At 33.8% G+C, this 17,165-nt stretch overlaps 1 protein-coding gene across 1 annotated transcript in view; it reads left to right on the top strand.

Annotated features, from left to right (window-relative positions):
• Nucleotides 1-3,357: 3,357 nt before the first annotated feature.
• Nucleotides 3,358-17,165, top strand: part of LOC148167333 (NACHT domain- and WD repeat-containing protein 1) — a 28,892-nt gene continuing 15,084 nt past the window's right edge. Inside the window, exon 1 of the mRNA XM_088046990.1 lies at nt 3,358-3,430. The gene's annotated coding sequence lies outside the window, so the exon portion shown is untranslated. The remainder of the gene's footprint in view (nt 3,431-17,165) is intronic.

Below are 17,165 nucleotides of genomic sequence, written 5' to 3'. Positions count from 1 at the left end.
CAAAGTCGTGCATTATTAACAAAACTGAGTACGTCTCTGGTTTAATAAATACCCGAGTATTTGCGACATTAAACATCGCGTTACTAATCGGATTAAGAAGGGGCGCCGCTCATAAAAATTTAAGAATCCTTAACGTCTCCGGTCTCCGTGGACAAGGTCTCAGCTTTCTGATGTCTCTTAAAATGTGTGTTTCCTTGTTTGTTCGAGTTTTTTAACGGCTTCACATAACTACTTATAATTTGCATATTCTTTTCTGCGCTGACGTCTCATTATGTTTGATTGTCTTTCGCTATAATTCCTGCTTTATTCAGCTAGAAAGGCGTTTTTATTCTCATTTATAATACAACGCTGGTTTAATGGGCTTGCAAAGCAGCTAAAGTGGATTAAACTTCGTTTCTTTAAACTATCTGATCAGACAGTATTTGAGCGGGTGCTTCGTTAATTCACCTTTTAAGCTTGTTGTGCATTTTCCATGAGTTCAGTCCATTACCACGCACTATTTTTCTTCACTACATTCATCACGCTCTTCCAAGCTCTGTTCAATTTTTGATCAGTTTCTGAATGATGCACACTAAGTCTGTAATTTATTTCGCGTTATCATTGCGAGGAAAAAATGCGGCGGCACATCAAAGATTTATTATACAGTGATAAATATCAAGAGCAGATTTTCTATACAATCAGCTTAAAGACAAAAGAGCATTTGTCAAAAGCTCGACCTTTTCTTGTCTCGATCGATGATATCTTAATATTTAAAAATGTTTGCAAACTCGACTTTTTAAAACTACGAAATAAATATTTCAATAAGTTTTTATCATATCTGAACTTGACGACGAATGTAAATATTTTACAATAGGATCGGAAAATCAATAGGAGATTAATTTAACTATGTTGCACCGCCTGAACGAAGCGTGAAAGAATATTAAGCTCTCGTAAAACTTTATCGTAAACAAGCAGGAAATGAAGGAATGCCGCCTGAATAGTGAATTTTGGTTGCAGTTTGGGTTAAAGACTGAGTAATAAATCTCGGAATATTCTTTGTGTGCATGCTTCGCGTTTGAGTCAAAATTACGGAAAACAGAATTGAGCTCTTTTCTAAACTCCTCAATAAAAGCGAAATTAAAGAAATTGGCATTGGCGGAATCAGTGTGAAAGAGAACGAAGAATCCGAATAGCCCGTTACCGAATGATTTTGACATGAGAGATCTGCTGTAGCTTTATTATCCCTTGAGGAATAGCAAAAAGCTTTTATCCAATCATCAACGTGTGCTCTAGCTCTGTCCGAACAAGAAACTAATAAATGATGTATACGTGGCACGACCACTGATGTTACCTTTAAAAAACAACTCGGTAAGAGTGAACGATCTTTATGTAAATGACGAACAAACTTCGAAAGATCTGAAGAACGAACAGTAAGCACGGTGCCTATAATAGTGTAAATTGCTAGATTAAACAGACTCTACACCCTCTTAAACGTGATTTATTTGAGGGATTCACGAAAATTTGGATGTACACACACCTTATGCCCGTGGGATTTAGCTCCCCAATTACTACGGATATTGAGGGTAAAAACAATCAATCACAATTGCAAATTTTATTCGAAAAATGCAGCGTTGTTATGTTGTATGAACTTCACTCACAAAGTCATTGTTTTTGATTGATTGCTGTTGATTCATTCGTTTTCGAGAATTAAACCATCAGTTGAACTTATCGTTTCATTCAGTTATACCAATTCACTTCGTCACCAATGTATACATAAACTTATCTCGTCGTTATTATCCCTAACAATTAAAATCTGTGATAACACAGTAGCCGCACAATGTTGATAACAAATAATTAAGCTCGAGATTACACCAATCACTGACTCAAAACTAACAAATTTTATTACACCACTAAATAACTGATATAAAATATCTTGTTGCTTGTTAGTTTTTCTGCTGAATTTCGCCACTTTTCTGCCAAAATTGTTTATTTTCGTTACATTCATTATCGGTGCTATAAAGTCTGATTGCAAACGTTTATTCGAGTATTTTAGTTATACTCGCGATCTCTTTGTAAAAATAAATTTTCGTGAACGTACATTCGCTTCAAAATTTCAACAATATTGATCCCAATTAAGGGCAGCGAGCTTTTACTTTGTGCTTTTGTGATTGTTGTTTTCATTTATTACCTATTGATCAACGAGTTTTTTCACGATTCCAATGAAAAAGCGGCATCAAATAAACTGCAATAGACTTCATTCCAGATTGTTCAAAAATATTTCACAAAGAACGCAAACAATTATTTCAGGGATCCAAAGTTTTTCTAATGGAATTTCAAATTTTAGTTGCAGTGATTTTTAAAGTTCAGTTCGGAAACGCCGGCTCACAATAAAACCTAAAAATGCGGAATTTTAGTCCTGTTTTTATAGCTGAAAAATTAAATTTTAGATTCAGGCTCAAGTTTCGTTATTCTCAGGTTTCGCGAAGATAAAGAGCAACTTTTTTTTTCAGTAACAAAAAGTTGCTGGAGGACTCGAAAATTATTCTTGAGGCTCAAAGTTTCCCTAATGGGATAAATATGAAATAAGGACGGTATGTTGGAATTTCAGTCAATTCCAGCTGTGATTTTAGTTGCTTTTTTAAAGCTCGAGTTCAAAGCTCGTAGTAGATCCTGAAAAGGGTGGAATTACCTGTCCTGTATTTTTATAGTTTAAAATTAAATTTCAGCTGCAGTTAAAGTCGTGTTATTTTGAGTTTACAGAAACTGAAACAACTTTTCGTCGTGGGTGTTTAATTATTTGAATTGTGTTTACTCGTTGAAAATTTTGAATGGTAATTTATTTAAAATTTCGTGTATGAAGTCATTTCAAAGTATAGCTTCAAAAAAGTGTTCAGTACCCAATGAATCGAGAATGATCGTCCACATAGCTTAAACTGTTTCAGAAAAGCAACCCTAAAGACGATACTTTGAAATCCCATTTTAACCAGCCAACCTTACAAAATGCCTAATTTACATAAGTAACCGAGCATGATACAAAAAAAAACATTCAGCCGTGTATAACTGGTTGCATTAATTATAATTAAATTAAAATTGAATTTTTATTGAACTAGAGGAAGATTCGTTTCCATAACTGAATCGGAAAACTCTCAAGTGTCGAAGAGAAAACTTTTGGCAACAAGTGGATGAGTGACCCAGTGGTTCAGTCTTGTGGTGAACAATTAGGTAATTTTTCATATAAGATTTTGGTGTTTTAGAGGCAGTTTTTACGGCACGAGGTGTATCGATAGGTGAGACGACCTGTGGCGCTTGCGTAAATCAATGTGCGCCGTCCGGTATCTTCAACACCCGGACGGCGTCATCAGCGAAACCGACGCTGCCGCCAGTGTCGAAAAGCACCGTCGCGAAGCGTCATCGTTGCCCCACCGCTGCCCCAGGTCGTTCTGCAATTCAGGTAAGATAAGTTATTTTTCCCTCGCGGAAAAACTTCATTTCCTTTAGAGGAAATTCAACGTTATTAAATTATTTCAGACTGGTATGTTTGTTTGGAAAGTTTTGCGAGGATAAGCAAGTGTGGAAGTCTGTTTTATTTTTTTATCATTTTCGCAAACATGTGGCGAAGTTGCGGCATTGTTTAGCTGAGTGCTCGTTCTGCAAACAGTTTCAACACATTTAAATTTACTTTTATATATATTTACTTGAATTTATTAAGATGTTTAGGAATGTAAATATACAAGGGCGCAAAAATAGAACGTTTTTCTTCGCGGGAAGAAAAATCGTTTTCGTGTTGACTTTAGACCACAATTGTCACTCAACGATTGACTTTTATTGGCAAAACAAAAGTTTTGCTGTTTTGCTTGAATCCTAGAAATTCTGTTAGTTTAAAGTTCCCACGCGAAAATATAAATCCTAAAAGAAGAGACATGTTTTTCAAAATAACAACGAGGAACATGTCCACTCTCCACTAATAATAATATTTCACCGGATACGACTTTTAATGGAGGGAACATTGTTTCGTGAGAAAATAATTGCTTTTTGGCGGGGAACTGCGGACTACCACGGGAGTATTTTAAACAATAACGTAATTAAATTAACACAACCCAACGATCTGAAGTCAATCTTATTGATTACCGGTCAATGCTGCGCCTATTACCATAAAACGCATCAGATAACAGTTTGGGAAAAACGATGAGTGGTTTGTGCAGTTTTCAAGCTAAAATCACCACGACTTCCAGTACAAAGTTCCGGCTAATAATTACAATTTTCCAGGGGGTTAATCAAAGAGGAAATTGAACGACCGAAAATTTTTTCAATAAAACACAACCGAACATTTAACCTGGACCGATAATCGCATCAGAATATTCAAAAACATTTCGAATTCTCTTTTTATCAAATTTCATTTTCCTTTCCACTCTAATAATTACTTCGGAAGTATATAGACTTCAACCCCTAAAATACATAAAGTCAGATAAAATTAATGTATTTCCGAGGATCCTCAATTGCTGTTTGATCTTGTTTATTACCATATTTGAATTTATGTTCTTTCACGCGATGGAGTAAATCTTGTAAAATATTCAAAACAGAACAAACACAGCGTTTTTAACTCAGTTTGTTATTGTTACGAAAAACAATAGAAAATTCTGGTTGTAAACAAAAGCTCTATTGTAATATCCTAGTGCGAACTGAGAAAAACACGAACATCTGTCGTCACTGTAAATATCTATCAACAACAATGATAACTGCAATGTGCAGACGCTGAAAAATACGATAAACAAAGGCTCGGCTTCTAAATTTAGAACAAGAAATTTTTGTTGCGACCAAATCGCGTCGAGATCAGAAAGTTGCGTTATAATTTCCCATAAATTCACTTATAAGTTTACGCCACAGCAAGTTCTCTTCAGGTAACATATACTGAAATACATGCTTTCAAAACTTCCAACTTTATTTCCATCACTTTTCCATGCTATAAATTATGAGAGACGTCACAGTTTCATCAAAACTTGCGTTTCTAACAAAACACCGCGAAAATGGTTTATTAATTTTCCTTCCACTTTAATTGGAGTATTTTCTTAGAGTTAATGTAAAGTGAAAGCACAATCCACAAAAAATCTAAACTTTCTTGAGTTGTCACTGATTGTAAAGTTTTTAGTAAGTGTACAACTGTCGCGTGGCTGTTGCCAGATGTACGATAAAGGAATGTCATGTTATAGTAATATGTAACTTCAAGTCTTGCACTGTCATTCGAACTCCAAACGTGTGGAAATTGGAAAAACTTCATCATGTGACACCGCATTGTCATAATTTCAGTTCAGAGCACGGTTTAATTACAATAAAAATGCAGAATATTGTTGGAAAATGTCGACAGTAATAGTTTTTAACGTTTCAACGCTGCTAATAATCCCATCGCAATTTCAACGAAAAGAAAAATCTCCATAACAGTTATTTCCAATTCCAATTGAAATTTACACTTAATTAAACCTACATGCTGATAGTTCTGAATATTTGTAAACCGGTTATTTGCAGTTTATCCGGGGGAAAAACTTCCTGGTGGATAACTGCGAAAGTTTGGACTCTTTTCTCTTCTGTTTAAGCGAATGCTTTTTCCTATTCTTTTCAGGAAAACTATGTCCAATAAAGTGAAAATGATTTGATCAAAAGTGAGAAGAAAATTATACATAAATCGAGATTGATGCAAGTTAAACCACAGGGTTTTGTCGTAAACGTAACTTTGTAATTGATTTATGAATACCTACCGCCATTGAAGTTTGTTGAATTGAGCGTTAATGTATTTTTCGTGTTGCTAAATATTTTCATGGGCATTAAAGACTTAATTGCAACTACGGCCATTATATTGTCATATTAATAATATTTTCATCATAATTTAGAATCGTTAAATATGAAGTTTAATAGACATACAGTAACCACATTTTTTATAAAGCTTGTGTTTTCATGGAAATTATACCTACTAATAATAGATTGATTAATATTAAATCGGATTATCGGAAGCAATAATTGTTATTCATCTGTAAATTGCAAATCTGTTATTGAATTCAAATTTGGTTATTTGAAAATCATTGAATAGATCTTGATTAAATACGAACAATTACCAAATTAAAATATGCAAACACGGTGAAAATTTATGAAATGTTTTGTAGTTTTCAACAAAAGAGTTAAACTATTTTTGTGTATTAATCATTTTATTCTTTAATAAATTTTATGGTATTTTACGCACTTTTATGACACCTATATAGCTAATGTAATGGAAATAGCAACACTATAAAAAACAAATCTACGCTACATATTGACGATATCATGGAAAATTTTATAAGCTGTAAATAAAATTAGTTCCCAAGCCTTTTTTAGCCTCTCTTGCATAGATTTGGGTATTTTCCAACTTAAAATTGCAAGGTTTCTAATTGAAACAATTTGAACAAATTTGTATAGTTGGCCAATTAGAGTAAAAGTCAAGAATCCAGAGTCGGATTTCAGCATCCAATTATTAGATCGGGAAATTAGAATCTGGTTGAAGTGAGTTTCTAAGCGCTGCAATAATCCTCGAACACCTGTCCTATACAAGCTTCACACAAGTTTAATTTGTCGTTGAAGTAACGCGTGATGCGTTTCGTGTCAAAGGAATTTTGAGCGATTCAATAGAAATAAGAGGAGTAGAACAAGATTTCCCGTCGATTTCTTTGGTTAATATCGGGCGCGTCCACCAAAAATTGCTGCGTTCTAAGCCAGTCAGTTATTCACTTCACGACCGAATTACCAAGTCATAAACCACTTAAAACAATGTGGAAACAAGCTCGCTAAAAGAGCACCTAAGTAGATTACACTAATCATATTCTGCTACATACGCGCTCAAAAGTTTCATACGTTCCTATCAATTTTCTTCAAATTACACACATGTGCTACGTTGATACTTATCCCAACTTTGGCAGCGGTTTATTTTAGAATTCTTATCAATCGATATTCGATTATTATTACACATTTTAGAAAGATTATAACGGAGTTTCGGTCCTGTCTACACAATGTAGGATTCGACACTTTTATTTTTGCACACGAATTGTTTTACCAAACCTGACACCACCTGCAACGATGAATAAATCATTTCACGATGAAATTTACCGCAGATATCTTTAATAAGAAGGCGGTTTTACCAAATCATACGACAAAAATACTTTGAATTTATGGCTTGTCGGCAATCCTAGAGTGATTGTTTTTGAAAGTTCAATCGAAAAATCAATAGAGGTTAAAAGTGTGCACTTTAAAATCAGTGAATATGGGAAGAACGCTTCTATTATTTATTCTTTAGAAAAAGAGGATGCAGGGCTCATAAGTGTTCCCATGTAGATTGAATTCTATACAATGGAAAAACATCCAACGACGTTAAGAGGATGAAACATTTATAGAGACACTACAAAAGTCGTGTGCGTAGAAAATCGATGACAGAATAGCAGGGAATTGCCTTTTCTGTGACTTTTATTGATACATTAGAAATATACAGAAATCAGATATTCATAGAATTCTCTAGTAAACCAAGAGGCGGAAAGTATATGACAGTCTAATCACACAATTCTGATGAGGAAATTAACTGTGATATTACATTTTCTATTGAATTTTTCTTTGTAATCCGCGACGCGCATTGTCTCGTTAGGGTATAACAATGTATGGAAATTTTTCTGAAAATTCGCATGCCAAGAATAACAAGACTCGCTGATATTTCGTTATCTAAATGATCATTTTGCATATTTGGCGTATCTCCTCATGTTATTAAAACGATTTCATATCAATTGAGAAAGAGAGTATGTGTAAACAGAATCTTAGCAACCCAAGAAGGTTTAAATTTTGCATACAATTAAAACCTTAATTTTTTTTTCCTTTTTCAAGAATCGCACTTTTCTGGATTCGCAGATATTTATATTTTTAGTCTGAGAATCTGAGAAGTCGACAACCGGATCCTTTCAAAACTAAAACTTTCGGAAAAGACAATCAACAATAGCGGCTACACTTCAACTTACTAGCCAAATTTTAACTTTTGATAAAAAAGATTCCTGTTTTACTCATTTTCTCGATTTCAGGAAAGCCTTTAACTGTGTAACACATGATATTTATTTTTTTATAACTTCCACTCTTCCAGCATAAAACGTATTTCTTGCTACCTAAGTGAAATAAAGCAGTGTGTCAGACTTGAGGAAAATCAGTCAGATAAAAATTTCATATATTATATTCAAGGATATATTTTAGGTCCAATTCTGTTATTATTATAATTGACTTTCTTATAATAGATATATAAAGCGTGGAAATAACTTTGTACGTCGATGATATTAGTATCGGTGGTGCAGCAGCAAGTGGTTTGAAAATAACAGAATATTTCACAATAACAATAAAACGTCATCGTTATTATTTTCTTTAAAAGAACATTTAAATTTCCAGTGATATTGAGAAAGTTAAATATTTGGTAGTGTATTTAGATATCAATTTAAACTGGAATCAGAATGGTGAGGCAGTTACTAACAGTGTATCAAAAATATTTATTTGATTCGTTTTATAACCGATAAGTTTTCTTCAAATTGTCTTCGTCTAACTTATTTTGCATTAATGCAAAGACTGTTTAAACTGCAAAGAAGGGCAGTCAGAGTTATAGGAAATCTCGATTATTGCGATGACTGTAAAACGATTTTCAAAGCACTGCCTTCAAAGCATATTATTTTAGCTGTCATATACATCCTAAAATGTTTAGAATTCGTAAATCAAAATAACGCTTATACTCAAAACTCAAGTCATTTCACAACTACAATACCAGAACCGAGAATTTAAAATTCTTCAATGGTCCAATTTATTTGTTAAATATTTGAATTGCTCCTTAATAAATAAAGTTTTTTATACTTTTGCAGAATACCTAGGTAACAACTTTGACGACTTGATCATAGCCACTTTATTGTTCTGTAGTTTTGTTCTGACAGTTTTTCTTCTTGTTTTTGTTTTTTTTTTCCTAATGTTTATTATGTTTTTTATTCTATTTTTATGCAGATTGTTTTTGAAATGTATGTACAAAATGAGTACGGTAATTCCTTATTGAACCTATTAATCCTTTAACTAAAAATAGTTTTAGTAAGTCTTTTTGTTTTCAATATAAAATTACGCAAAATTTCAATAAATTTGCTTATATGCCCCTAATTTACAAGTGAACAAAATCGAGTTGGTTGTTGCTTAGGAACAAGCCAGCTTAGGTGAATTTAACAAGATTTGAATTGAAATGACCGTGATGTTCTTAATTAATGACAGCATCGGGAAATGCAGGTGAGGCCCAACGGTTCTATCACAAAACTTACCCGTAGCGTAAAGCGTCAAAGCTTTAAACTTTAACGTCTACGAGAAAGTGGAAAGTTTTTGCCGCTTTGTTTGTGTTTTAGGTACTTCCCTCTTATACAAAACAGAAATTTTGCATTATAATGGTTTCTTTCATAAAAATTTGACCCTTTGCTTCTTTGGAATAAATTTGAGATTTTTTATTGTCACTTTGATCGGTTGCTTACGGTTACTTAAAAGGATTGAGTAAAAATGAGTGAGTAAAGTGGACCGCCGTTTTCTTGCCAGTGGTGTAGAAAGTTCGTGGATTGGAGTTAATTTTCCATTATCAGTTTTTGATTTAAAAATTGGTTTTTCATACTCCTTCTGAAAAACCGCAGAAGCGTTTAAAAATATCCTGTATATGTATAGTTTTTTGTCTTTACTGATTTGTTACAATTACAATATTTTAAATATGTAGTCGGTTTAAATAGAGGTTCTGGGAATAATTTTTGCCTTCTTTTTGGTCAAATAACCTAAAGAACTTAGAGAATCGAAAATGACAAAGAAGAAAGAAAAATGAGGAAAACTCGGTAAATCTGAATCTATTTCACGCGTCAGCATTAACCAAAATTCAAAAGGAAAATAAAGGTGCAAAGAGAATCTAAAATATGCGTGGGATTTGAGGATTTCAAATAATCGTAGAAAAAAATTCAATTTCAAGATTTCGCTGCATTTCATGGAATCTTTTCATTTGGCATACTTTTGTTTTTTTTTCTAGTAATGTTATGAAACTGTAGTAATAAATAATTCTATAATTTCAATAAGTTTTGAGCAGTGGCAGTTGATGAAATCCGACATAATTATATCTCAGTTCTCGTCCATTTATTTTTAATTAAAACCGTATGAAAATTTTAATTATTTTGTGCTCGAATTAATAATTGAACGTTTTATTAACAAATCTCATAATGTCATAATCAAGACTGTCAATTTAGCAGGATAAAAATCGCTTGACTAACTGATCGTAAAAATAATTGCTTCAGAGAGAATTCATTTAATTGTCGAATTCTTTCTTTTTGAACGAACAACCTTTGTATTCTTGACTTAAATAAATGACTTCATAAAATGCGTGTGGATAAATCTGAAAGTTTTTGCATTAAAAGTAAATATAGCTAAAACGGATAATAGCTAAGTTAGATTGTTTTAACTTTAAATTGAGCTGTCAAGTGTTTTGTTCTGCTTTTTGTTCGAACACCTCATTTTTAATTTTCGTAGTTTTTGTCTGGAATTAGGGAGGTCTTTGTGGGATCTTGCTTGGTTTTTGTTGGAGAACATTGTGAAGTCTACAAAAACAAAGTCCTAGACTGCAATGGCAAACAAGCTGCTTCTATTCTAGTCATTACCTAAAATTGCTTGTTTTTAAATTCGATTGCTCTGCTTCTATAGAAATGAGGACGTTGCTTGATTTTAATTTCAGAATTCTCCACGCGCTCTTTCTTTAATGATATGTCAAATCTGGTCGTAATCTTTTGAGTTGAATACCTTTGTTTGAAAATACGTTAATGTTCATCTTTTGAATTTAAAGATGTAAAAGCTATATCCCTCTAAGGAAATCTGAACAACCACAGTTTTGCGTTACGAGCAGTAAATGGAAACCATTTAAATTGTTACAGGTAATGGAGCGAGCAGTTGCTTAAGGCATCATGAAGTTGAAGTTTCATCCTCTGATCTTTGATTATACATTATAATTGTAACGAACCATTATTAAAAAAATAAAATGAAACCACTTCAAGTATCAACTTACTCAACTTGTTAAATTAGAGTCAGCCGTACAAAAAGTTAAAATTTCTTTTCAGGATAGCGCCTAATGTTTTTCCACAGTAGGTATTAAAAGTTTTTCGTTGGGATTGCTGAGTGAAATTTCTGGAGGCTTTGTTTTTCTTCTTTTAACAATTTTGTGATGGGGGATTACGTTAATTGCCTAATGGTATATTACCCCTATGACACTTTCTATTTATGCGTTATTTGAGCTCGCAAATGTTGCCTGAGGGTATTTAAATTAGCTCGGCTTTGCTATAGGTTTATGGAAGGGTTTCTAGGGCTCGTTTCGAAAAAAATCGAAGTTTGAGAAACTCAATTCAGAATCGAGGACGACGAAAGCCGATTAATTTGACGTCTATTACGTATATTAGAACTAATCCGTCTCTAGTATATCAGATTTTCTTTTGTATCTAAGGGATAATTATGCACACAATGGGCAATCCATTAGCCTCCCATTTCCGAATTTTCATGTTTGACCTAGTTGAGGTATGCAAATGGACGCCACACGAATTTTAACCGCGTTGTCTTTCTCCTGTTAAAACTTACAACAATAACACATTGTTTTAATTAATTATACAAATTAACATATTCAGGGTATCGATCAATTCACCAAAAGTGTCTATAGGACCCCAACACGCATCGCGTGATGAAAATCTCCATTCAACAAGTAGGTTATAAATTGACCACGTAATAATTAAATTCAGACAGGGTCTCAGATTGGTCTATTTCTAAAGATCGTTTTCCGTCTTCAGTTTTAACAAAACGCATAGTCATTAATTTTAAGAAAAAGTGAAAACTCTATTTCATAATGGCGATAAATTTCACTTCGCTCAGAACAACGGATATTTATATTCCCCCAAAAAATAAATTATGGAAGTTTTCAAAAAAATTTCCCCACAACAACATTTGTTTATTCAAACTTCAGCTCGCCCGACATAAAAACAAAGCATTTTACTTCTTTCTTTTCAGTTCGACAACCTCCCCCAAAATTTCTCAAAGAAAATACTTGTAGTGTCTTTCGCAAATTAAATTTATGCCACTGATTAAATTTAATATCAGCCACGTAAATATTTTCTTTGTGCTTTTGTAAATTGCTTAGCAACGTTAACATTTTTAATAACGCCACGCCATTTCGTACTGTCTCCTTTACCACCCTTCATCTGTTTGGAGCTATATTTTATAAAAAAAGAAATGCTAGCATCACACCTTGAAAAAGCAAAAAGCACGACCTAATGAGAGGGATTTTATCGTGTAATGAAATCTTCGCTAATTTTTCTTCCGTGATTAAAACGAATAAATCAAAGAAATGAGGCACAATATATGAAGATGACAGTAACCGATCAATCTGGAAACGAATTAAAGTTACACATCGAAATTATTGCTCTTCCAGAAACCGACTAACAGAGTAAAAAGTACGTTTTTTTGTTTAGTTTCCTTTTAAGCCGCCTTCTAATTTTTATTGTGATGAAAACAAGTTAAAGATGTAAATGGGTTCCTAACATTACCTAGAGCGGATGTAATGTAATGGATTAAAAAAATAGCATTTCGCCTCGTAGATTTGAGATAGCAAAGGAAAGCACAAAACAGAAAGCACTTAGTTTCATTCCAAACCGTGTAATGGTCGGCGTCCGGCTTCAAGTAGCACCCTTATTAAACATGATGGTCCTTCGAGTTGGATCTAAGCAAACTTACAAATTATACGTGTTTTCTGCTCATTTCTGTTTCAATATGCTCAGGAGCGAACTTATTTGAACTCGGAAGGGCCGAGATCTATCTACACCTCATCAGGGTGGATTATCGTTTATTTTAAGCCCTAGGACGCCCGCAAATAATTTAAAACTTTAATCAATATTTGATGGGAAATATCTTCGCTTATTCCAAAGCCCATCTGTACAGTATCATAAAATATTGAACACATTGTTTATTCATTTTCCATGTTCTTTAATCCGCAATTGACCCAACTCTGGCTGTTTTTAAATATTTTATGAATTCAATCATACCCTTCCTTTGATGGAAAACAGGGAAGAAGTAATAGTTGTGACAACAGTATCTATATACTGTTTGAGGATTACTGCTCAAAATTGCATGGTTCAAAATTCATTCTTTCAAACCTAATCCACTTCAGCCCTAGAATTGGAATTCCGACAGCCATCGCATATTGTAAACTGTCTCAATATGTATCTTCCTTATTGAAATTCGTTGTGTAGTTTGTACGTAGCTTCCATCATAGCACACCGAAGGAATGGAAATGAGAAATCATAACATAAGTGCAACACCTGCTGGTATCAAAATGCAAGTTATAAATCATGTTTCGTGAAACAGTATACAAAATATCGCGGAATTAATAACACTCGATATTTTAATCTTCACGATGATTTATGAACTTGGAAGTATTGCAAGTATTAAAAGCACCTGAACACTGTATAAATTTCATAAAAATGCAAAATTAAAGAAGGGAGCCTTTTGACATTGTTAGCAACTTCAGTTATGTTCTGTAGTCTGGCATGAATCTAATTAAATTTGAAAATAAACAGGTTAAAAGCACATCAGGTATTCCTTCCAGGAGAGTGAAAACTGAAGTCGTTTTACTTCTTGAACGTTAGTAATTTAATTTATGTTTCATCTTTTTTGTTTGTCTTTGCCTGTAATATAGCATAATTACCTAAAAAGTAAAGTTAGGATAAAAAAGCACGACAGAGCTTTTGACTTTAAGTTTTTATAAACTACTTTGCCTTTCCCATTCAGTTACCGAGACAAAACCACAAATAGGTTAAAAAGTAAGACGAATGAAAGCTTTGGTTATTTTACCGATCGACCTGAAAGCTTTTTGACAGTGTTAAGTCATGTTTCATATTTTATTGATTAACTGAAACACGAACTATTTTCTGTTGAGAATAAACTGGACGCGTTGAAATGTGTAGTTTAAAAAAGGAACGCCAAAGAGTCCCTGAAACAAAATAATTTAACCGACTGTTGTACGCAGTTAATTAGGCATGAAAATGTCGGTAGAATTGAATCGGATAGAAAAAACTGCCACTCTGAAAAACAAGTAAATCAACTACAACAAGCTCGGAGTGGAAACTAGGAAAGTAAAATCTGAGCACCGTCTTTGTATTTGTATACACTGCAGGACTATCTGTAGCTTAAAGTCTTGTTACTATGTTACCCACGTATGTTTCTCAACCTTTTGTAGAGCATATCAAACGCGACAGCTTTACTTCGAACGAGGCTTAAACGTACTTAAGCACCTTTTGTTTTAGCATATAAAAACGGTGCAGAATTCGATACCGTACTTGACTTGTCCATTTCATAGCCTGAACTTTAAAAAAATTGTTATCGTTGTTTTTACGAGCTGTAAAAAGCAGTTCTTTTTCAGTTTAAACAGTCCGTTTACTTAGGTTTAGCCGCTGAGATTTTTAATTACATAAATAGATTTCAAGAATCTAAATATTTGTTCAAAAATTGTCGGAATAATTCATTACAAAGTTTTCGAATCGCTGGAGCTCATTTCTTCTCCCAGAAACTGAATTTTTTGCTCGTTTTAAAAGCGTCGATGCAGCGATTTGTTCACGATTTTCGCATCGTTTGAGAATTGTAAAGAAAGGTCCACGTTTCACCACCTGCGATAACGTTCTACAGAAATATAGGATCATTATCGATGCCGCTATGCACGGCTACCGATAACCGTTCAATGGATGGTTGCTTCCGTCGAAACACACGTAAAAATCGTAAATTTTCGAGTCATATCAAACGATATAAATTACTCACGCTAAGAAAACCGATTACGTGACATAAGCGGCTTCTAGTTCACGCTTTAACTTAATCTGAGAATGACCTTCTGGAAATTCACCGCCGTTTTGTTGTGATTTAATCGGATATAAACATGGTGTTTTCGAGTAGATTACCAGATAAGCAACTATAACCATGAAAGAGGTAAAACGGGGCTAAATGAACAATATCTGATCAAAACTTTTGTAACTATACCCTAGTCAACAGGTACCTCACGTCTACAAAGAGAAAAAACGAATTTGTATCAATTTTTACAAATAGATTTGAATTCAAGAAGATATCAAACCTCGGTGTTGTAATTACTAGCATGAAATTCTAAAGCTGCTGCGATTGTGGATGTAGCAAACAATTTCGTTAATGGTTTTCTTTATTATACGCCACTGGATTAATTTACGCAGTTTAAATGATCGCACGTACCTATTTCCACTGAATGGAAACCAAAAGAGAAAGTTTAAATGAATCAAGTTGCTCGAACGAAAATACGGAAGCAACAGAGAAGGTAAATCAGTTGAATATTCAAAGAAAGGTGGAAGCCAAGTTATATGATGTATGAGAAAAGAACACTGCTGGAAACATAATAAAAATACAAGTTTCTGGGAATTTGTGGCGGAAGCAGAAGCCGCATTTACATATCTGTGTAAATTTGCATGAAACTTAAAATATTTCCAGCATCAATTAATTTTATTATTAAATTACTTTCATTATCTACCCTTCTCTGTAAATTGGTTTAAAATACTCTTTTATTATCATTTTCATGAAAGAAAAATCACATACATATTTATTACCAACCGTGCTGGCGTGCTCTCTTGTTCATTATTATTCATTGAACTATTTTTCCGTGGAAAAAAGTACATGAACTGTGGAAAATTATTTCCCTTCTTGGATGATTGCTTTGGCTTTTATAGATAACGCTGCGGACTTAATAAGCGTGCACCTGTAAATTACGTCCAGACCAAAATAAGGTTTCCAATTATTTGAAAATAGCATCTCAGGTTCCAGCGCTGGATTGAACTAGAGATGATGAATGGAGGAAGTTCGAACTAGGCCATCCAACAGTTCAAGACAAATCAATCGCTTTGAGCAACGTCATTCAAATACACTTGGGCGTGTAATGACTTATCCAGAAGAACCCCGTTAGTTATCTAAATGGAATTTAATCAGAAAAATTTCTACACTTTCCAATCAATTCAATTAACAATGGAAATAAAGCGAGATTTTTAACTTTATTTCAATGCCCATGTTTGTATGCATCACCTCGTTCCGCCGAAATAAAGAATTCAATAGCGTGAACTTTAATAAATCGAGCAATCGAGTTAAAAATTCTAATTCAGTTTATTTATAAATCTCGAAAATGCCGGTCTAAAAACATAATGCTTATTCCCTTCATTAGCTAAACTAAATTAATGGAAAGCGTTCATGCTGAGTGGCACAATCAGCTATTTAGAATCGAGTAAATTATCCCGTTTTCCAGTGTAGGCTATACCTCGCCGGAATACAGTTTATTACGTTATCAATGTGTTCCTAAGGCACGTTCTCCCACACTTCCTACAGGATTTTCTCGAGTTCGCATCGCGTTATGGGCTCTGGCTTACCATGTCGTTTGTCCTGTCAAATTATCCCGGAAATACAGCTGAATAGTGAATATTGGTCTAGCCCTCATTCCAGTGACACTAATTTTTAGTCGACTGTGGATTACACAACATTAACATCCTTATTTCTCCCATTACGGCCTGTACAATCAGGAGGAGACAAATCTAGAACACCGACACCTACCCAGCACATAATTTCTTTTCCTCTCTTCCTCCATCTTTCCTAATCACTTTTCGGGCTCCCAACCTGCGTTTCTTGTTTCCGTCGAAATGCTGTGACCCACGTTGTATTATTCAAGAGATTTCTAACTTTGGGAGTGACCGAATGCCAAGTTTTATATTCGGAAAAAAATTAATTTTGACCCGGCGCATCCACCATTTTTTAATCTCAGCTTTTTCTTCACTTTAGTAAGACTGTGTGTTTAGAACTTTATCGTAAACTTTCACAGAACAATTCGAAAACATTTTCAGGTGGAAGAACATCGGTGGTAATTCAGGCTATTTCATACCGTCCTAACAAAGCATGTTATTTAAATTGAAGATTAAATATTCATGTCTCGAAAGAAGCTCAAACGCATTGTAAAGCTCTCAGAGCTTTGTGTAAGAATTCAGTTTGTATTTTCACGTCGTCATTGTTGCTTGATTCGTGTAATGTGTCTTAATTTACCGTAATCACCAGAATATGTCTTCCACGGAGTT

Source organism: Gnatocerus cornutus, chromosome 10 (genome assembly GCF_029298725.1).
Source record: "Gnatocerus cornutus isolate USDA-ARS CGAHR chromosome 10, icGnaCorn1.1, whole genome shotgun sequence".
NCBI classification, from domain to species: Eukaryota; Metazoa; Arthropoda; class Insecta; order Coleoptera; family Tenebrionidae; genus Gnatocerus; species Gnatocerus cornutus.
Note: the sequence above shows the minus strand (reverse complement) of the source record. Positions and strands in the feature narration are given on the sequence as shown.